This window comes from Schistocerca americana, chromosome 10 (genome assembly GCF_021461395.2).
Source record: "Schistocerca americana isolate TAMUIC-IGC-003095 chromosome 10, iqSchAmer2.1, whole genome shotgun sequence".
NCBI classification, from domain to species: Eukaryota; Metazoa; Arthropoda; class Insecta; order Orthoptera; family Acrididae; genus Schistocerca; species Schistocerca americana.
Genome location: NC_060128.1, coordinates 188,391,727 through 188,414,886, shown reverse-complemented (window position 1 = coordinate 188,414,886; position 23,160 = coordinate 188,391,727). Strand labels below are relative to the sequence as shown.

Sequence of the window (23,160 nt, the reverse complement as noted above, 5' to 3'; positions counted from 1 at the left end):
TGCACAGTCATCATTTTTGTAATACAGCTTTACAAGCAGGATACGATCCTGCATTGAGACAGTCATGGTGAACGTTGCTGGCACAAAAGGAGAAAAAGCAGTGTACCTGGCATGTTTATACCAACTTCAATGGGTCATGCACATGACAGTTGTTTTCATTTACATATTCTGACACATACAGCTCCATCTATTGATCAATTTTAATACTATTTTTTTCTTCTGCCATACATTTTCCCTCTTCTCCAATAATATTCCATTGCAATTTGACATCATTCTGACCACTGGTGTTGTTTCTACAGTGTTTGAAAGTTTAACTTTAATTGTACTCACCCTGTACACTTAAATTTTCCCCAAAGATCTAACTTCTATAAATTTTAGGTTTCAGTCAGTTTTCTGTACCTAGTATTATGTGAGATTCAGTGCTTTTCATGAGCACTTCAAACTCTGTCAGTTTGTTGCGAATGATTCAACAATTTACCATTACAATTTTAGTTCTCTCACCTGTGGGAGGCATTTCTTTTGATCTTACACTGTTACTTCTAGGATTCATACAGCTGTCATTATCTGGATTGGATGGAGAGTTGCCTACTCTAAAACAACCCTTGTGTGCGTTCCACACACAGTTAGCTACCTAAGCAGCAGCCTCTCATGTGTAGTGCACACCTACACCATTTATGTGGACCATACAATTGTCAACCCTATGGTGGAAGTCGAGGAAGTTACAGACTAGCTTGTCAAGAACTTTCAAAGCCTCTGCTGCATAGTCAAGCAGGCATTACACTCAACTCAGAACCAAAGAGCCATGATCAGTTCTGGGGACAATGCTGCAAATTGTGAGCTTCATTGAAACTCTACACACAAGGGTGTCTTCTCAACCTTCTCTCCCAGCCGCTGTTCCCTCAATGACTGCTGGCATAGCCTTTTGTCTTTCAGCATATGTTTGAACTGCCAACAATTAATAGATGCCTGCCCTGTTGCATTTGTCTCCTTCTGACACTGGACAAAACAGGTTCCTCCAAAACAGTTAAAGCAAGTTCCACGGGCTCAATTTCAGTTTTAGTGAAAGACAGACCTGAAACTTGTTGGTTAGGTGGATCAGTACATCACCCTGAATCCTCCCTGATCCTCATACACCCTGTACAGGATAGTTAGACCTACCATTGATATGCTACTTGCAGTCAACTGGATGAGAAATCACAGATCCTGTACTTACTGCAAGGGAGACAGTACCTCTGGTACAGGTATGATTGTCAGGTATCATTGTCAAATAGCATTGTCAGTTATGATTGCAGTGGGCCTGGGATCATTGTGATTGGACCTTGAATCAATGGAAAGATGTCACCTTATCAGATGAATATGTTTCTTGCTACACAAAGTTGACGGCCACGTTTGGATGCGCTATCATCCAGGCAAATGACTGGTCAAAACACACTGTGTCACAGCTACAGGCTGATGGTAGCAGTATTTTGCCATGGGGGCATTCACCTGGGCTTACGTGGGACTTGTGGCAATGTGACACCTGTGGACTACGTGAACATTATTGCAGGCCATCTTAATCTCTCCACCCTTGTTGTCTCCCTCAAAGACAATGGTATTTGCTAACAGAATAACTGGCCATTTCATAACACCATAATTGTGCTACAGTGGTTTGCAGAACAGGTTATTGAAGGTAGATTGATTTCTTGGGCACCAAGTTCACCTGATCTGGACCCAGTAGAGCACATCTGAGATGACACCAAGCACCATCTCTACATCTGTGACCCACTGGCCCACAATACAGAATTGAGTGATCTGTGCATAGTCATACAATGCCACATACCCTCATAAACAAACTGAGGATGTGTGAAATCTGTGCTGTGCAGACACTCTGATGTATTGCGGAGGACCGACACACAATTAAGCAAGCAGTTGTGAAGCATTGACCTTTCGATGTACAGTCCCGTGCACAGAAGTAATTTGAGACGTGCCCCACAGAACAGTGGTAAGGCAATCATTACTTGTGTTATATGTTAATGACTTAGCAGTTGTTAATTTTAATGTCATACCTTTTTTACATGGCACTGCTATCTACAAGGAAGTGTTATTGTGTTAAAAGTTGTTGGCAATATTGAGTAAGTTAGGGGCTATATTTTGATAGGGTGTGAAGACTGGCACCTTATAATTGTGTAAATTAATTTTACTTGAATTTTCATTTTGAAGTTGAATTTTCATATATTCATTAGATCCATTTTCACTTCATACTGCACCCATCATTGTTTAGTTATTTTTCTGAAGCTGGCATTCTTAAGCTGTCATATTGAACTTCATTAAAATTTAAAAATGATACTAATAAGATGTAGTAGAAATAAGTAAGAAGAGATCATATCCAGAGATTTCAACACTAATTTAATCATGGGTGGTTCTAACTGGGGGCCTATATAGTAACTGATGTCCCACTTTCGCTTGAACCCCACACTAATAGTTCCAACAAAAAAAGAACAGCAACTGATAATTTATTTCTGAATACAATAGTGTTCCACAAAATAGATTTGAGCCACATATTAAAAGATTTATCTGACTGTGATGATCAAATGGCAGCAATAAAGCAAGTCAAGTTCAACTAAGGTAATCAAGTTCAAGTAAGACAACTTATCCTGCCCTGAGATTAGGGATATCTTGCTCAAATTCCTACCCACATCACCCAAATTAGGGTTTTGTCACCCACCCAACGTATGGAATATCCTTATCCACCCCATCTAAATCTGCATCTACAAGGATACTCTGTGAATCACATTTAAATGCCTGGCAGAGTTTTCATTGAACCATCTTCACAATTCCCTATTATTCCAATCTCATATAGCACGCAAAAAGAACAAATACTTATATCTTTCTGTACGAGCTCTGATTTCCCATATTTTATCATGGTGATCATTTCTCCCTATGTATGTCAGTTTAAATGATATATTTTTGCATTTGGAGGAGAAAGTTGGTCACTTGAATTTTGTGAGAAGATTCCTCCACAGTGAAAAATTCCTTTATTTTAAAGATGTCCATCCCAAACCCTGTGTCATTTCAGTGACGCCATCTCCCCTATTTCGCCCTTCTTTGAACTTTTTTGATGTACTCTGTCATCCTGTCTGGTAAGGATCCCATACCATGCAGAAGTATTCTAAAAAAGGATGGACAAGTGTAGTGTAGGAAGTCTCCTTAGTAGATCTGTTACATTTTCCAAGTGTCCTGCCAATAAAATGCAGTCTTATCCTACTCCCAATCCTCCACCTCATGGATTATTCCTTTGTGGTTGATAATTGTGCACCCTGCACTGCCTGCCACAGTTGTCACAGCCAGGACCATGTGTGAAAGCAGCTACATTATATGAGCAGTCAAATGAAAACTGAACACCCACCATAACAGGTCCATGGAATGTTCCATTCAAAAGTAATCACCACTAGCATTAAGATATTTACCCCACTGGGAAATGAGATGATCAATTCCTGTTTCATAAAATGTGGTTGGCCACTAATGGATTCCCAACCACACCAACTTCCTTATTTGATTGAAACTGATGTCTTCGGATGTCTTTCTTCAGGTCACCAAGGATGTGAAAATCACACGGTGAAGGATCCGGTCTGTATGGAGGATGTTGCAGTGTTTTCCAAACATGTACCGAAGTGTAGCCTTCATCTGATTGGCAGTATCGTGGTGGGCATTATTGGGGTAAGATAGATATTACCTACAGGAAAGTTAAACAGACCTTTGGAGAAAAGAGAACCACCTACATGAATATCAAGATCTCAGATGGAAAACCAGTCTTAAGCAAACAAGGGAAAGCACAAATGTGGAGTATATAGAGGATCTATACAAGGGGGGCATACTTGAGGGCAATATTATGGAAATGGAAGAGGGCATAGATGAGGATGAGATGGGAGATATGATTCTGCATGAAGAATTTGATAGAGAACTGAAAGATCTGAGTCAAAACAAGGTCCCAGGAGTAGACAACATTCCTTTAGGGATACTGATAGCCTTAGGAGAGCCAGCCATGACAAAAGCTGGTGAGAAAGATGTACGAGACAGATGAAATACCTGCAGACTTCAAGAAGAATATAATAATTCCAATTCCAAAGAAAGCAGATGCTGAGAGGTGTGAAAATTACCGAACTATCAGTTCAATAAATCACAGTTGCAAAATACTCACATGAATTGTTTACAGACAAACAGAAAAACTGATAGAAGGTGACCTCAGGGAAGATCAGTTTGCATTCCATAGAAATGTTGGAACAGGCAAGGCAATACTGACCCTACAACTTATCTTAGAAGATAGGATAAGGAAAGGCAAATCTACATTTATAACATTTGTAGACTTAGAGAAAGCTTTTGACACTCTTTGAAATTCTGAAGGTGGCAGATATAAAATACAGGGAGCGAAAGGCTATTTACAATTCGTACAGAAACCAGATGGCAGTTATAAGAGTCAAGGGGCACAAAAGGGAAGCAGTGGTTGAGAAGGGAGTAAGACAGGGTTGTAGCTTGTCCCTGATGTTATTCAATCTGTATATTGAGCAAGTAGTAAATTAAACAAAAGAAAAATTTGAAGTAGGAATTAAAATCCAGGGAGAAGGAATAAAAACTTTGAGGTTTGCTGACAACATTATAATTCTGTCAGAGACAGCAAAGGACCTGGAAGTGCAGCTGAACGGAATGGACAGCGTCTTGAAAGGAGGATATAAGATGAACATAAAAAAACCCAAATGAGGATAATGGAATGTTGTAGAATTAAATCAGGTAATGCCGAGGGAATTAGATTAGAAAATGAGACACTTAAAGTAGTAAATGAATTTTACTATTTGGGGAGCAAAGTAACTGATGATGGCCAAAATAGAGAGGATATAAAATGTAGACTGGCTATGGTAAAAGAAAGCATTTCTGAAGAACAGGAATTTGTTAACATCAAGTGCAGATTGAAGTGCCAGGAAGTCTTTTCTGAAAGTATTTGTATAGAGTGTAGCCGTGTACGGAAGTGAAACATGGGCGATAAATAGTGTAGACAAAAAGAGAATAGAAGCTTTTGAAATGTGGTGGTACAGAAGAATGCTGAAGATTAGATGAGTAGATCATGTAATGAATGAATAGAGTTGGGGAGAAGAGGAATATGTGGCACAACTTGACTAGAAGAAGGGATCAGTTGGTAGGACACATTCTGAGACATCAAGGGATCACCAATTTGGTATTTGAGAGAAGTGTGGAGGGTAAAAGTCGCTGAGGGAGACCAAGAGATGAATACACTAAGCAGATTCAGTAGGATGTGGGTTGCAGCCATTATTCAGAGATGAAGGAGCTTGCACAGGATAGAGCAGCATGAAGAGCAGCATCAAACCAATCTCTGGACTGAAGACCACAACAGCAACAAGATTATTGGGCAACAGGACGATTCCATCAAACAGCATTTCTGGGCATTTTGATTTTACGGTGTATCACAGTTTCTGCAAAATGTCTTCATAGTGTTGTGCATTGATTGTGGCTCAATGCTCGAGGATCTCAATGAGCAGAGGCCCCTACACTTGAAGAAGAAGGTCATTGTGACCTTACTGAAGTCTGTGTGAACAGCTTTCTATTTCTGTGGTGGGAGAGATGGGAGATGTTTCCACTATAGGCTATTGTGGTCAGACTGTCAGAATGCTGTCACTCTGAATCATTCCACTACATAATAATGCATGCCCCCACACTGCCAATTGGACAAAGGCTACGCTCCAGCAATTTGGTTGTAAAACACTGCAATATCCTCCATTCAGTGCAGATCGTTCATCTTGTTATTTCCACATCTTTGGCGACCTGAATGTATGGACGTCAGTTTCAGTCAGATCAGGAAGTGCAAGGGTGGCTACCATTGTGGGTCTGTCAGCGGCCGCTTGCGTTCTACGAAACAGGAATTGATTGTCTCATCTCCCAGTAGGATAAATGTCTTAAGATGTGTGGTTATTATTTTTGAATGCAACCATTCCACAATCTCATTGTGGCAGATGTGTGGCTTTCATTTGACTGCCCTCATACATCAGCTGTACTGCAATTACTGTACAGCATTCTTTGTGGGGACGATAAGTAATTGAGTGTCTACTCCTGTGAGGGTCCACCGACAAAGTGTGGCAAACCACAAACTCCACCATCTAATCGCCGAACGTGCTGTGCATCACGACACAAATGACTTGAACAGAGACTTCATTTTGTGAGCCATTTGTATAGTTACCATAAGTTTCTCTGACTTACACAGTTGGGAATTGTCTCTCCAGCTTCATATCCCATGCATCCTTCTCTACTGCTGCCCCACCTCCAGCTATCCAGGTAACTACTCTCAATAACTGACAATCGAACGTCAGTCTCGCCGCAGCCGTAGCCGCAGCTGCAACTGCAACCACAGGTGTGTGCGTTTACTAGTCTGTGTGTTCTTGTGTGTGTGAATGTGTGTATTTTTGCTGGAGAAAGAGCAAGAGCGCCAAGGTTAGTGTGAATACTCTTTTCTGTTGCACGTTTCCATGCACCGGGCAGCAGTCAGCTATAGGTGAGTGATTGCCTTTCCTTCATTTTATATACTATTCCAGCTAAGAAGAGGAATATATACGTTTTCACGGAATCATGAAGCTGACTCAGTTACACTGATCATAAATAATTTACATTAACACTAGAATCAACAACTGCTCCTTGTTCTACACTACTCAGCTGCTGTTACTATCTGATACTTCAAAGAAAGCATTTCAACGTTGCAGAGACCACTATTAGCTGTCTATAGCCTGCTAAAATATGATCTGTCTGACACAAATATTAGAGCTAGGCAGAATTTACGTTCCTGAGTCCAAGTATTCAGATAAATTGTAGAAAGAGTTGCTAATCGGATATTCTTGCACTTTGGGGATTTTCAATTTCCTCCCTTGTGTCCACTGGCAGCCTCTTATAGACTTTTGCACCAGACTAGAAAACTACATTCTGAACCCCAGAGACTGATGCACAGTCTACATGGAAATTATTTCCACTTCTGCTGTTGTGGTTGTGAATTGCTGAGTTCACCCATTGCAGTGCCCTGGAAGATTGTTCTAGAACAAAATTGAGTGACTTATGTAAAATATGCAATCAGTCTTGTATGTAGGTCACCACAATGAGAGAGATTTCTGAGTGAAAAGCAGACAGATCTGAGCTCTTTTGTTAACTTGCCCACATGCTAGTACTGTTTCAGTTTATCATGAACATAGATGCCCAGGAACTTCACATGTGGTGCCTCATCCAGTGTGTGCCCAGTGACCTCTTCTCATGGACCCATTTTTGTTTGTCTGTATTTGCATAACATGAGTTTCTGCAAGATTAATGGTTAACCTGTTGGCTGTGAAACAGTTGTAAGCCTGCTCCATTGTTCTCCTGGCTGTGTCTGGTTGGATGTATTTGGATATTTTAGCAATGTACTTGTGTCATCAGCAAACATTACAGTTTTTGAAGAGTCCTCCAGTGTCCCAGGTACATCAGTTATGCAGACAATGAACAGGTGTAGGCCAAGCACTGAATCTTGTGGCACATCGTATTTAATGTTTCTTCTTTCTTAATTTTATCTTATTCCTGTTGCATCATTTGCTAATATGTTCCCTTTCTTTCTGTTGTTTAGATGTGACTTCATCCATGCATGTGGGAGACCTCTAATGCCATTCCATTTTAGTTTCACTAATCAAATTTTGTGATATACACACTCAAAACTCAAGGTTGTTGTGTGATCTTCAGTCCAACGACTGTTTGGATGCAGTTCCATGCTACTCTATCCTGTGCAAGCCTCTTCATCTCTCGACAACTACTCCAACTTATATCCTTCTGAATCTGCTTACTGTATTCATCTCTTCGTCTCTCCCTACAAATATTACCCCCCACACTTCCCTCCGGTACGAAATGCATGATTTCTTGATGTCTTAGAATGTGTCTTATACACCAATCCCTTCTTCTAGTCAAATTGTGCCACAAATTTCTTTTCTCCCCCTAGGTCTATTCAGTACCTCCTTATCATTTATGTGATCTGCCCATCTAATCTTCAGCATTCTTCTGCAGCACCAAAATTTCAAAAGCTTTTGTTCTCTTCTCATCTAAACTGCTTAACATCTATGTTTCAATTCCATATGTTGATACACTTCATACAAATAATTTCAAAAAGACTTCAAGACTTAAATCTGTATTCAAAGTTAAGAATGTTTTCTTCTTCGGAAATGCTTTTCTTTCAATTGCCTGTCTACATTTTAAATCCCCTTGACTTCAATCGTCATCAGTTATTTTGCTGCCAAAATAGCAAAACTCATGTACTACTTTACGTGTCTTGTTTCCTAATCTAATTCCCTCAGCATCACCTGATTTAATTTGAATACATTCTATTATCCTTGTTTTACTTTGCTTGATGTTCAATTTATATCCTCCTTTCAAGATGCTGTCCATTTCATTCAACTTCTCTTCCAGGTCCTCTACTGTCTCTGACAGAATTACAATGTCATCACCCATCCTCAAATGTTCCTATGTTTCTCTGGAATCAAAACTGATCTCCTCCAAGGTTGGCTCCTACCAGTTTTTCCGTTCTTCTGTAAATAATTTGTGACAGTATTTTGCAATCATGACTTATTAAACTGATGGTTCAGTGATAGCAACATTTGTCAGCACTTACCATCTTTGGAATTGGAATTTCACCTGTTTCATGTACTTTGTACACCAAGTAGAATAGTTTCATTGTCTCAAGAATCTAATTAATAATAAGGGACTGTCATCTATTGCAGGCGCTTTTTGCAACTGAAAACTTTCAGTCTTCTGTCATTGCCACCTGAACTTTGATATTCATACAGCTGCTTCTCTTTTCTCAAAATATCTCTTTAATTTTCATGTAATTTTTGTATACTTTCCATCAATTCATGCATGCTTCTACATACTTGCAATTCTCATCTTGTTATTCCTGCTTTGCCATTTTGCACTTTTCTATTAGTATCATTTTTAGATATCTGCATTCCCTCTCTTATTCCTGTTTCATATGGCACATGTTTGTTTTCTCTTTTTGTCAATTAAATGGGATATCTTGTGTGTTATCCATGGACTTGTACTGAATCTTGTACTTTTGATCTTGCCTTCACTATTTTACACATGCCTGACACAGTTCCAAGCTCACTGTGCAGTTCATCAAGTTCAAGATACTGTAGAGCTACAATACTTTCTTTTGATTCCAGGGTCCCCAGTGTTCAGGTTAATACAAAAACTATTCCCAACTGTGTCTCCCAGTGAACTCAGTTATTGCAAAGTAATCACCGCATTAACTCAGGACAGCCACATAGACAGGTGAACAGATTTGTGAACTTAATGAAATCTTGCCCTAGATGTTTTGCTCACCATAAACGACAGGATTGCCCATCACTAACGCAATGTGTTACACGTTTGGAAAACAAGATCATGTCCAAGCAATTTGTTTGCAATGGCACAAAAACGTCAATATTGCCTGATCTCAGAAGAAACAGGCTCATGCACATGCAGTGAATGCCGTGTTTTCCAAACCTACAATGGGTTCTGACAACAGTAAGATACAGGTTGTGCCTCATCCTTGCTCGAGGGCTGTACAACAACGTTCAAACAAACTATTTGTCTCCTTACACATTGCTGACTGTCGTGTGAACTTTCAGTTGGACACGGGTGCCTCAGTAACCTTGCTTAATCATGCCACATATGAACAGTAAGGCTCACCATGCCTTTCTAAATCTAGCAAGCACCTTGCTGCTTACAATGGACAGGAAATTCCAGTACTTGGACAGTGCAATTTGCCTGCCACTCACAGATCTCACACTAGGACAGTAAATTTCACTGTGTTGAAATCAACAGACAGTGAGAACATTTTTGCTTGGTTAAAGAATTTCCTGAACTATTTTCAGAGAGAACAGGAAAAACTAATAACTTTGTAGTGCATGTTACATCGAAAGATATTGCACAGCCTAAGTTTTTTCAGGCCCAGCCCATTTAAACTGCTTTAAGAGACAAAGTAGTCATGATTGAAAGAATTGCAAGATAGTTGTGTAATTGCTCCCATTACAGCTAATCAATGGGTGAGGCCACTCATTTTGTTGCCTATGCCTTCTTGTCGCATCTTCATTTGTGTTGACTTCAAGTCTACAGCCAACCCACAGACAGTAGTAAACACTTACCCATTACTTCGCCCTGAGGAACTCATGGACAGGCTTGGTGCAGGACGTTACTTTTCTAAGATAGATTTACGTGATGCCTATTTGCAAATTCCATTGGATGAAGAATCACAGAAAGTGTTTGTTGTAAATACATACTTAGACCTGTTCAAGTATTTGCATTTGCCCTTCGCAATGCTTCCGCACCCACCATTTTCTACGTTACTTGGAACAGTTGACTGCAAAAGTGCCATTTTGTTCAAACTATCCTGACGATATTGTTGTCTCAGGCCATACACCAGAGGAAAACATTGCCATTTTGTGTCCTCTTTTTCAAATGTTGTCAGAAGCAGGAGCCGAGTGTTGTCTCGAAAAGTGTGACTTTTTTCAAACTGAACTACAGTACTTAGGTCATGTGATAAACAGTCAGCAAGTGCACCCCCTCCAATCTCATTTGTGTGCGGTCAGTACTAGGCAAGATGACATACTACATTTGGTTCATACCGAATACCACACAGATCCTGGCTCCATTGCATCACTTGCATTGTAAAGATGTACCTTTGTGTTGACTAGACACTACCGAGAAGCATTTCAGAAACTCAAAAATGCTTTGCTTAGTGACAGATGTTTAGTGCATTTTGACCCTGCGAAGCCAGTAGGTTTGTAAGTCGACTCTTCTTCCTATGGAATCTGTGTTGTGCTTTCATTGGTGCACAAGACAGACCTATTGCTTTTGCCACAAACTTATTAACTCAAACTCAGTGCAGTTATTCTCAAATTGAAAAAAAAGTTCTTGCTATTGTGTATAGAGTGACAAAACTCCATCACTATTTGTATGGTCACAAGTTCTGTTTAGTGGCAGATCACAAGCCTTTGCAGACCTTGTTTCATCTGTCAAAGCTGGTTCCTACACGCACTGCTCAAAAATTGCAATGCTGGGCTTTACTGCTTTTGCAGTATCAGTATGAAATTGTGTGCCAACCTACAGCAATGCAGATGCCCTATCTCGCCTTTCAGTTGGTCCAGATTCTGATGTTGATACATCTGGCACATTTTTTTGCCAAATTGATGTGCAGGACTCTGAATTGCTGGAATCATTTTCCTTGCACTACAGAAAAATTGCACAGGCTACGGAAGCAGATCCAGATCTCAAGATTTTGTTTCACTATATTCGCATGTCTTGGCCTCATTTATTGAACAGTATACAGAACTCACTTGTGCACTGATACTTTGCTCATCGGCATAGCCTTTCAGTTAAACAGAGTGTGATTCTAGTTCAAAATGACAGTGGACAATCGTGAGTGCACCGCCACTGTACTTGGCAGGGCACAGATGCCCACGTTGAACAGACGACAGCACATTACCAATGAATATTGGAACTATTTCAGCAACACAAGACCTTCTAGCAGAAAACCGGTCTGCTCTGCCACAAAAGTTCTCAGCTTGGCCTAAGACTCAATCACAATGGCAATAAGTGCACATAGACTCTGCAGGACCATTTTGGAACACTTGTCGGCTCATGGTGGTAGACTCTTTTAGCAAGTTTCCATATGCTGTGCCTATGAACTCTGCCACATCATGTAGCACCATTCGAGCATTGTCCTCAATATTTTGCCAGAAGTACTTGAGTCAGACAATGGACCACAGTTCACTTCATATGATTCTGAACAGTTTTGTGAATGCAATGTCATTCGTCACCTAAAAAGTGCAAAAGTGCTCCGTTTCACCCACGGTCATGCAATCTCGTTCTTTTTAGGTTTTGTGGCAACCGTGAGCACTGGGAAAGAGGTGTGAACCAGGAATCCATTGGCTCTTACACATGTTCGATTGCAGGTCCTGACAGTTTGCAGTGCTGGCACCAGAACCAAATCCGTGCATGTCATTTGCCCCGTGATTGTGCTGCTTCTCTTCCCCCAGACTCATGGTCTCATGGGGCCGTGCGGCTTTTGCAGCTGCCCACTGGTGCCACCGGGGCATCCCAGGAGGAGCAGATGGATGATGTGCCCTCCCCCTGCCATCCCTGCTCGCCGACCCCGTGGACCTGGACCTGCCACTGTTATTGCTGTTGCCGTAATTGCCTCGGCACACATCCTCGGGCCCAGATGTGTGTCCTGGCAGCATTTTTATGGAGGATGTTTGTGTTGCCTCACAAGCCAGATGGTGGGGTATGCTTACCCCCACAGTCACAGCTCCCAGCCCACTGCTACATCAGCATCCCACCTCCCTCCCTGTGGTCATTCGCAGTCTCACTACACGACAACAGTGCGTCATTTTGAGGGGGGGGGGGGGGGGAGGGGGGAGACAGGAATGCGCTGGCATAAGCTGGCACCGGCACAGAGATTGCAAGATGATCGGTGGAAGCCGACAACAGACTCGCAGGTAATGCGCCTCCGACGCCCTCTCGGCCATCAGTATTTAGATCGCCACTGCGGACTGGAGGGCCAAACAGTCTGCCAGTCTGTCGCACTGAGTGAGTTCCAGTCTGCTGTCAGTCACAGCCCAGTGGGAGCCACAGCAGCAGTTAGCTCTGCCACTAGCTCAGAGACAGACAGCACATAGCAACCAGAATAATGTACATAGCGGACTTTGTACTTCACCAGCAGTGAGGCTAACATGGACTAGAATGGAATGACTATCCAGAGTTAAGTAATTTTCCATCCTAATGAATGAAGAACCCAGTTAATATATGTATACAGTTTATGTTATACAAAGAGGATACCAGCCACCAAACAACATCCTCTTCTTGCTCCCTTGGTGGAAACCTACAGAGAAAAGGAGACGACATAAAACTTTGTGAGCTTTGGCCTTTTGTGGAAGATTATTTCACTCTTTCCTTCTTAGTGCTGAACTCCTCCAATTCTGGATTGCAATTTTCCTTAAGTCCTCCATGAAACCTTCCTCCCACCTTAGCTTTGGTTTTCCAATCCTCCTCATTCCTTCAGACACTGCATTGAATATCTTCCTAATCATTCTGTCATTAGATCTCAGTACATGTCTGCCCATTTCAGCCTTTTAATGTTAATGTAACTGACAGTGTCTGGTCCATTAAATAGATTGTATAATTCTTAGTTAAATGTTATCCCCCAGGCACCATTTATTTGCACTCGGCCAAGAATTTGTCTCGACCTCTTTCTTAGACATCAACAAATAGGGTGTCTTTTTACATGTCGGATATTTCTATTTGTCAATTTTTTTAAATATATTAATGACTTTTGGACATTCTCTGTAGTCATCCTCAAAATGATATTTTAACTTTTATATGTCTAATGGCCTGAAACCATTGACATGAAATACGCAGTTCAAGTTCCGTTATAATAACAATTATCAGTTAAGTTCATTTAACCTTAAATGAGTCCCATGAACTAAGAAAATGAAAACACATTAATTAATATAAAAGGAGGCTTTGTAACACAAAGGCTACCTATTGAATTACTCTATTACACTGTACACAAGAGAAAATATGGCTTTTCCTGTACTTTTATCTGTGCTTCTGCTAGAAGGTCTTGTGTTGCTGAAATAGTTTCAATATTCATTGGTAATGTATTGCCAGGGGATATAGTCATGCAAACAATGTATTACAGTATTGATATTTGCTTGTTTAACAGGACAAAGTTTAACGTACTTTAAGCAACATTCTGTGTTTTTCAGCACATTGCTTAGAAATAATGTTAGTATTAAGCTATTCTACTAACTTTTGTATGGTAGAATTAAAAATTCATTTAATCATCCCTCCAAATTAGACAGTGTTTCAGGTGTGTTAACTATTTCTCTAACTTCTTTGCATTGTTCTAAAACACTTACATGCTCATTCACCCCTGAAATTTGTTCTTTAACCTGACTAAACTACATAAATGGCAAATTGACCTACTTTGTTAATTTTACCATCTAATGTTTTGAATTGCTCTTTAACTTCCTCATGACTAAATTGCATTGGTTATTGATCTAATCATTCAACTCCTAGACAACTGGGTCAAAGTACTTTCAATGTTACTTAATTTAGCTTCTATTTCCTGTGTGATGTGTTCTGTTATCTCTAATTTTAGTTCTTCTTTTGTATTTTCTACCTTGACAGACAGTTCATTACTTTTAGACTCTACTCTGTCACCCAAGTTTGTTATGGCAAGAACAAACGTGATTTATGGAACATAACAGTATTATGAAAAGGGAAGTTGCTATTCACCATATAGCCGAGATGCTGAGTCGCAGATAGGCACAATGAAAAGACTGTCACAAATAAAGCTTTCGGCCAGAAAGGCCTTTGTCAAAAACAGACAACAGACGCACAAAAACACACAGACATACGTGAGTGTGCACGAGCGCACACGCGCGCGCGCACACACACACACACACACACACACACACACACACACACACACACACAAACACACAAAAAAAAAACCGCATGCTGGCTCGCGCTCAACTCACACACACATGACTGAAGTCTCAGGCAACTGAAGCCACACTGCAAGCAGCAGCACCAGTGCATGATGGGAATGGCTACTGGGTGGGGATAAGGAGGAGGCTGGAGTGGGAAGGGAGAGGGATAGTAGGATAGGGGTGACAGGCATTAAAGTGCCACTGAGGGGGCATGCAGGAACGAGGTGGAGAAAGGGTGGGGCAGCTGTGTGCAGTCGGGGGTTAGACAGTGGGCAGGGGAGAGGTGGTTAAGTCCCATAGTGCTCAGAGCCAGGGGAGAGGTGGGGAGGGACGGGGGTAGCGGAAAGGAAAGAAGTAAAAACACTGGGTGCGATAGTGGAATGAGGGCTGCAAAGTGCTGCAATGGGAGCAGGGAAGGGGTTAGGTGGGTGAGGACAACGACTGATGGAGGTTGAGGCCAGGAGGGTTATGGGAATGTAGGATATGTTGCAAAGAAAGTTCCCACTTGCGCATTTCAGAAAAGCTGGTGTTGGTAGAGCACATGCCTGTGAAAGGCAAAGGTCCTGAGTTTGAGTCTTGGTCTAGCACACAGTTTTAATCTGCCAGGAAGTTTCAAAATCAGCGCACACTCCACTGCAGAGTGAAAATTTCATTCCGAAAACATCCCCCAGACTGTGGCTAAGCCATGTCTCCACAATATCCTTTCTTCCAGTAGTGCTAGTACTGCAAGTTTCACATGAGAACTTCTGTAAAGTTTGGAAGGTAGGAGACGAGTTACTGGCAGAAGTAAGATTGTGAGGATGGGCCATCAATTGCGCTTGGGTAATTCAGTTGGTAGATCACTTGCCTGTGAAAGGCAAAGGTCCCGAGTTCAAGTCTTGGTCTGGCACACAGTTTTAATCTGCCAGGAAGTTTCAAAATCAGTGCACACTCTGCTGCGGAGTGAAAATTTCATCCTGGAAACATCCCCCAGGCTGTGGCTAAGCCATGTCTTTGCAATATCCTTTCTTTCAGCAGTGCTAGTCCTGCAAGTTACACAGAAGAACTTCTGTGAAGTTTGGAAGGTAGGAGATGAGGTACTGGCAGAAGTAAGATTGTGAGGCTGGGTCATGAGTTGTGCTTAGGTAGCTTAGTTGGTAGAGCACTTGCCCGCTAAAGGCAAAGGTCCCGAGTTTGGGGGAGAAGTTGTTGAGGTTCTGGAGGAATGTGGATAGGGTGTCCTCACCCTTGATCCAGATTGCAAAGTTGTCATGAATGAATCCGAACCAGGTGAGGGGTTTAGGATTCTGGGTCTTTAGAAAGGATTCCTCGAGGTGACCCCTGAAAAGGCTAGCATAAGGTGGTGCCATGCAGGTGCCCATAGCCACAGCCTGGATTTATTTGTAGGTAATACCTTCAAAAGAGAAGTAATTGTGGGTGAGGATATAGTTTGTCATGGTGACTAGGAAGAAGGTTGTTGGTAGTGTTCAATAGCAATAAGGCCATGCCATTAAGGATGTTAGTGTGAGTGAGTAGCAACTTTCTTTTTCATAATATTCTTACATTCCATCCTGGATTTTCCTTTGGTTGGTTTATGGAAATAGTACTTTTTAGAGCAACACACCAGATACAGTTTGTATGTAGCACTGGAAACATTGATGGGAAAACTTTAATATAGCGTAAAGAATAGGCAGAGCATTGGTTTGCAATTGCTTAAACGATGCTGTTTCTCTGGAACTTCACCAGAGCATACCAGGGGACTGACACAGGTGTCCTCTATAAGTGGGCCTGTGAACTGTATGGATGCAGGCTCCCTGAAATCATGTGCTTCATGAGTGAAGGTACATCAGAGACCAATTACCAGGAGATGTAATCCTGTAGGCACTTATATGTTAAAATGTGACGTTTTTGCTAACTTAGCCTACTTATTCCTTTGGCACCTCAACTGTCAACCATTCTTTTGACAGAAGTAACTGCACTTAAAAAAGAAGTTTTTAAAATACCATAATAAGTAACCTCTTCACACTTGTTATATTGTCAGAAAAATCTGCTGCCTCATCATACAGCAGACACTTATCTTGCAGTTAGTATTGATGTACTGAGAACCTACACCAGTGCAAGCTTGAAGGAATTCTGTGAGAATCCATTGAATTTAGGCCTCAAATGACTCACTGGTAGTCATGTTCACACCCATTAATTGTATTTGCATCAAGAAATGCCTTTGTATCTCAATGAGCACAATAATAATTGAAATAACAGAACAAAACAGTATGCTATGTTGCTGGAGGATATGAAATAAAAAAGTTTAATTTCACTATTTGAGCTTATTCTCAAATAACTCCCAAAAGGTCAACATGCACTCAATTTGGATTTCACAATTCTTTCATGCAAATTAATCCATTACTAGGCATATCAATGTAGCTGTCCATTCAATGAAATGATGTAAAATTGAGTCCTTTTAATAAGTTGGTGGCAGCAGCAGAGTCTGACTGAAAATGTTCAGACCATGCCCAATAATTCACACTGTTGAACTAAACATAAAGTAGTTTTAATAAATCTGTCTCTTCACAATACTGCAGGATATGTCATGCTTTAAAATACAAAAATGTCAACAAAAAAACTAAATCTTTATCAAAATGCAAGTCTCTAAATAATGCTGAGTGCTATCATTATGTGCATGTCCTGCATGCTGACTGTACATTGAAAACACAAATTCCTGACTGAACCTGTCAACGTGATGATGGGCCCCTCTCTCTCTGCAAATGACAAGCTGACCATGTATTGGATAGATGTGTACCTACTAGATCAGTTTGTGGTGGGAGAAATCCTTACAGAATACAGTTTCTGTAAAGAAACTTCCAAAGATGCAGCAACTGCTGCATAACAGGTTTGATAGAAGAACAGGGTGATAGATGAACAAATATTAAATGAGCTTGACTAACAGAAAAGCAGTTGTGTAAAGCCTTCAACAATTACTGTTGTAGAATTTTATTAAAATACTTCTCACCAAATCCCTTCTTGTTATATGTGAAGGCTCTCAATGAACTAAAATTAGTGTTCAGATGATTATGCAAGATAGAGGATTGAAATTAAGGGTATCAAAACAGAAGCAGAAAGGGTGAGCTTAGTTTCCAAATGTTCATTTAAAAAAAGAAGTAAAAGTACTGCCCCCATTTAGTTTTCACACCACCACAGGGTTGAGTGATGTAGATATTAATGTCAGATGAAAACACCAAAATTAAACACTGCTCCAGAGCCCAATGGGAAACCTGTCACATTCTACACAGAAACTGACCTAGTTCCCATTTTAATCAAAATATCTCATACAACACCAAACATAAAAACTGTGTCCAGTTGAAAGAAATCACAGGTCACACCTGTCTACAAAAAGAGAAGCTATAATTCACATCTGCCTGTTGGTTAATCTGAGAACATATTCTGAGCTCGAACATAATGAGGTATCTTGAACAGAATGACCTCCCCATACTAAAGAACATGGATTCTGAAAGCTTCGGTCATTCAAAACCCACCTTCCACTTTTCTCACAAAGTGGTGCAAATATTGACAACTTGTTTCAAATGTTCATTAATGTGAAATTGTACACATAACAAAATTTTTAAAAAATGTGGTATTCTATGATATAATATCAGTAAGTCACATCTGTTACCAGTCAACAAATACAAATGCCTGGTTGTAGTGATTTGTGAGAATCTGAAATGGAATGATCTCTACAGCTGATAAAGCAGGGCTCAAGGGTCAACACACTGGGAGCCACCATGTTGGTGTACTTTCCCTGCTCACCAGGGATCACTATAACAGCATCAAAGATTGATGAATGTAAATAAACTACAATAAATGGTTTCTTGTAGCTACAAGCTGCCTTCTTCTGCACCCACATCTATCTCCGATACAGAGTCAGTGCCTGCAGCAATGCATCCTAGACACTTTGTTATAGATTCATTGGTACATTACTGGGAAAACACAATCAGTCTAGAAAGGAGATTGCTTAGAAGACACATGAGCAACCTAATCTAGAATGTTGGTCAAGTGGTGGGGACCATATTGGAAAGGACTAACATAGGACATTGAATGTATATGAAGAAGAGTGGCACTAATGGTCATGGATTTGTTTGACCCATGAGAGAGACATGGGACAGCTGAAAAATTCTAAACTGATAGATACCTGAGGATAGATGTCTAATATTCTGTGGAAAGCCACTCACAAGTTTCAAGAACCAGTATTAGGTGAAGAATGTATAAGCATGCTGCAGCTTTCTGTGCATCACTCCCATAGCGACCTTGAGGACACAATTAGACTAATTATCACATACAAAGAAGCATTTTGTGCTATCATTCTTGCTGTGTACCATAAGCAAATGGAACAGGACAAAACTGTAATATACAATACAGTGGGAAGTACCCTCTGCCATACATACTGATTTTGCAGAATAAATGTAGACAATGCAAAGGACTCACAGCAAGCCAGTGAAGAAAACCTGTGGTAAAATAAATAAAGGTAGACTGTCCTATTTAAGTGTAAGCGTACACGGTACTTCTGCACCAGAGTCATAAGAACTACACAGGTTCTCTACCACCAAATGTGGCACAACAAGCCAAGTTGAAGTGCTTGTTTTGTGAGTGACACCCACTTTGTACAACCTTCATTTTTGCTGTACAGCCACTAGTTTTCTGTCTCCCGACATGTCAGCTGAGTTGTACTGAAACATCTCGGGAAGCCTCAATCGACAAGCACAACCGAGGCATTCACTTTTGCACCCTATACTGGAAAACAAATTAACCCTTTATCTGGCGATGTTGCTCTGATGCAATATTGAAATCAGAGATAATTTAGAGAAATGAATACACTCTCTGATTCCCCATTTGGCACTGACGCATACAAGTAACATTTACTCTGTGTGATCCGCAGATACTTAGCAATCATAGTTGCAAAGACAATCAGCAACAAGCTTCTGAGTCACAGTCTTTAGCTGTGATACTACATGCTAATAAAAGTAATTTTTTCTGTGTTTATCTTATATTCTGAAGTAATTTGTGCTTTTATTCAATAGTAGAAGTTATAAAGGTGAGCTGTAATGATAAATACCTTATGTCAGAACAGTAAGGGGCATATAAAATTGGTCATAAAAAGCACATTGCTTGTACATAACTCTGCCAATCTAAGATAAGTTTTTATCAGTTTTTTGTGTCACTGTGGCACACACTGATTTACAAGAGGAAATGGATGCACACTCCTTCAATGGACAAGGAAATGGCAGTATACTGTCTGATGGTGATTCTGAAGGAGACTGACACATGAGCTTGAAATCCTAGCAGATAAAAGTGACAATGATCCTGGCTAGAGGGACTCTCTCTGGTATGGCAATGGAACAATCAGATATAGAATCAGAAAGTGACAGTGTGAATTTTGAAGAAATTAATTGTGCAGTGTTCGATATTTTTTTGCTTAGTACATCAAATTGAGACAAAACTAAGAACCAGGGAAATAAAAATTCATCCATTGTGTATAAGCATATAAAAGACATTTCTTCAGACTCAACAAAACTTTTCCCCTGTTACATTTGCCCGTGTTAGCAATACATCATTGCAGTGCTTCAAGAAATTCTTCAACTCTGCAATAATGGACACAAAACGAGACAAAGCTCTATTCTGTTCAGCAGACATCATGATCATCTGTAAATCAAAATAGAAATGGACTGGAGATATTCTATGGAATACTGATTTACATGGGCATTCTCGCAATGACTTCATATATTGATCACTGGTCACAGTTGACATACATCGAGAAGCTTTCCAATGTTATGAATCTGAAACACCTTCTAATAGTGTTGCATATACATTCATTTTGCCAACAATGAACAGGCTGTCAATAGTAATGATAGAATGTTCAAAATAAGACCTATTCTTAATCCAGTGATTGTTACTTGTTGTAATCCAAATCAAGAAACAGAACAATTGATTGATTAAATGAAGGTACCTTACTAAGGATCGAGCACTGGTAATCTCAGTCAGTGTATAAAAAATAAGTCCCACAAATGCGGTTTCAAAATTTTTGTAGTACCTGTGATATCTAGCATTATCTATCACTTGCTTCCTTGTACTGGTAAGGAAATGCTGACCAACCTGTTGGAAGAGGAGAAGTATTTTGGAATTGGTGGTCAAGACATGATTACTCTGTGCAAGACTATACCAAAAGATGGAAAATGCAGGGTACATTTTGATAATTTTTTTGTCCTCTAGACTTTATCATTCAAACTGAACATTGGTTCAGTTGGAACACTATGAAAGAATAGATTGAAAAACTGCCCATTACTTGATGGGGAAAATCCACAGAAGTGTGGTTGAGGTAGTTACGACAACAGGAAGGAGAGAAATTCTGACCTTATAACAGTAAGATGAATAGACAGTAAGGTTGTATGGATAGCTAGCTTATTCTGTGGTAATGAACCAATCAGCCCTGTGGAAAGATAGGATTCTGCAGAGAAAGAGAAAATGGATGTCCCATATCTCAGAATTGTGAGATAGTATAACAAACATTTTAGAGTAGTGGACTTTGCTGGTATGCTTACAGAACTTTACAGAACATCTCTGAAGCAGTTCCAAGCAGATACTGCCAATGATTTGATTGCAGGGGAAGAAGAGAGGTTGGTAGACCATTACTGGAAGCAGCACAGCCAATTGAAAAGAAGAAGAGAAAAGGAACATCTCCTTTACCAGTCCAAGACATTAGATATGACAAAGCATACCACTGCTTTGAATGTGGGGCAAAAGGAAGGTGCAGATTTTGTCTGCTTGGATAGTCAACAATTAGATGTGGTAAATGTTATGTTGTATTGTGCTTTGTTCGAAGCGAAATTGTTTTAAATCTTTTCATGAGAAACAGTGAAATATTTGTGTATTACAATGAGAAAGGAGGCTGGGATACAAATTTTTGTTGCAGTGGCTGTGTGGGTAGATCTGTACCTCAAATTGAGAGTGTTCCTTACAAGCAACACCTTGTATCAAGAATGAAATTTTCACTCTGCAGTGGAGTGTGCACTGATACGAAACTTCCCGGCAGATTAAAACTGTGTACCGGACCGAGACTTTAAGTTTACGTGGGCAAGTGCTCTATCATCTGCGCTACCCGAGCACGACTCACAACCAGTCCTCACAGCTCTGATTCCGCCAGTAACCTCGTCCCCGACCTTCCAAATTTTGCAGAACCTCTACTGTAGGCCTTGCCGAACTAGCACTTCTGAAAGACGGGACACTGCGGAGATGTGTCTTAGCCACAGCTCGGGGGATATTTCCAGAACGAAATTTTCATTCTGCAGGAGAATGCGAAACTTCCTGGCAGATTAAAACTGTGTGCCAGATCGAGACCCGAACTCGGGACCCCTGGCTTTCGTGGGCACGTGATCTTCTGTCCGAGCTACCTGAACACGACTCACGACCCATCCTCACACCTTAAATTCCGCAAGTACCTCGTCCACTACCTTCCAAACTTCGAGAAGCTGTCCTGCAGACCTCGCATAAGGCAAACAGTTTTAATATGCCAGGAATTTTCAACACCTCGTACTATCGAAAGATAAAAATTAGAGATAAATCGTAAGAGTCTGTTCATGTCACTATACACAGTGAAATTAACTAGCAAAATAATTTTTCCTGCAGGTGGGTTTGCTAAATAAAGAGGGAAGCACGTGTGTGTTCGGAATAATAAACAAATGAATGAACTGTATTTTTTCGGGGTTAAAATAATCACGAGCTTTCACGAAAAATATCATTAATTTTCTTCTATGTTGAAGTTTGTTCGTTCGGCTCGACAACAACACAACGTATCGCCCACAAAACCTCGGAATTCCTAAATCCTTATTCAGTAGAACGGTAGGAAACCGACAGACAACGAGACTGATAGACCCGGTATCGGAGCCTGCGCAACGGCCGCGGTAATTCCTGCCAGAGTGGATGAAGCGGCGAGTTTCTCCGATTTGCTCGGAGGGCCTGGGTTTAACTTGCGGGCTGTCGTGCCTTAATGTTTTGGAACGTACCGCTTGCTGCGCGTCACCTGGTGTGGGGAGCTGGTGCCGCTGGGTGCAGACTGGCCCTCGCTCCGTTTCGCGTCGCAGCTATTCGTGGAATTGGCGGCTACCCAAAACAGCGGCACAACCCAAATAGACGCCACGCCTTCCAGCTGCCTGCTGTACTTCCGTCCTGCGTGCACGGAGAACCCTGGGCTCTGAGCACTTTTAATTGCGCGTGCCTGCAGGTTTTTCCCGCTCTCGTCTGCGCGGTCCACCTTACTACAGCGGAGCAAAAAGTTCCCGCCGGTCTGTACGAGATTAAGGATTGTTTGTTTACATCTGGTTACGAACCTTCTGTCATTTAACAGCACTGAAACGGGGAGTTGTCCTATGAGCACAAGATTGTTAGATAGTTTATCTGGTCCCAGCGTGAGGTCAAGGGGCGGCAAAATTTAGGAACCTAATTTGGCTGCAAGTGTGAGAAAAATACTGATGCGTTACATACTTAATACCAGAGAAACATTGGATACCGCAGCAAGCTTAAAATGTAAGCAGCAGTGATGCGAGTGGTTTCCGTCACGTCTGTTATCTGCACTTGAGGTGTCTCCCTGCGTGGACTGCTGTTGGCGCCGTTCGCT

General features: G+C 40.9%; 1 protein-coding gene across 2 annotated transcripts in view; it reads right to left on the bottom strand.

Annotated features, from left to right (window-relative positions):
* Window positions 1-22,632, bottom strand: part of LOC124552435 — a 68,312-nt gene extending 45,680 nt beyond the window's left edge. For both annotated transcript variants that reach the window (XM_047126707.1, XM_047126708.1), the window contains exon 1: window positions 22,550-22,632. The gene's annotated coding sequence lies outside the window, so the exon portion shown is untranslated. The remainder of the gene's footprint in view (window positions 1-22,549) is intronic.
* Between the last annotated feature and the right edge of the window lie 528 nt (window positions 22,633-23,160).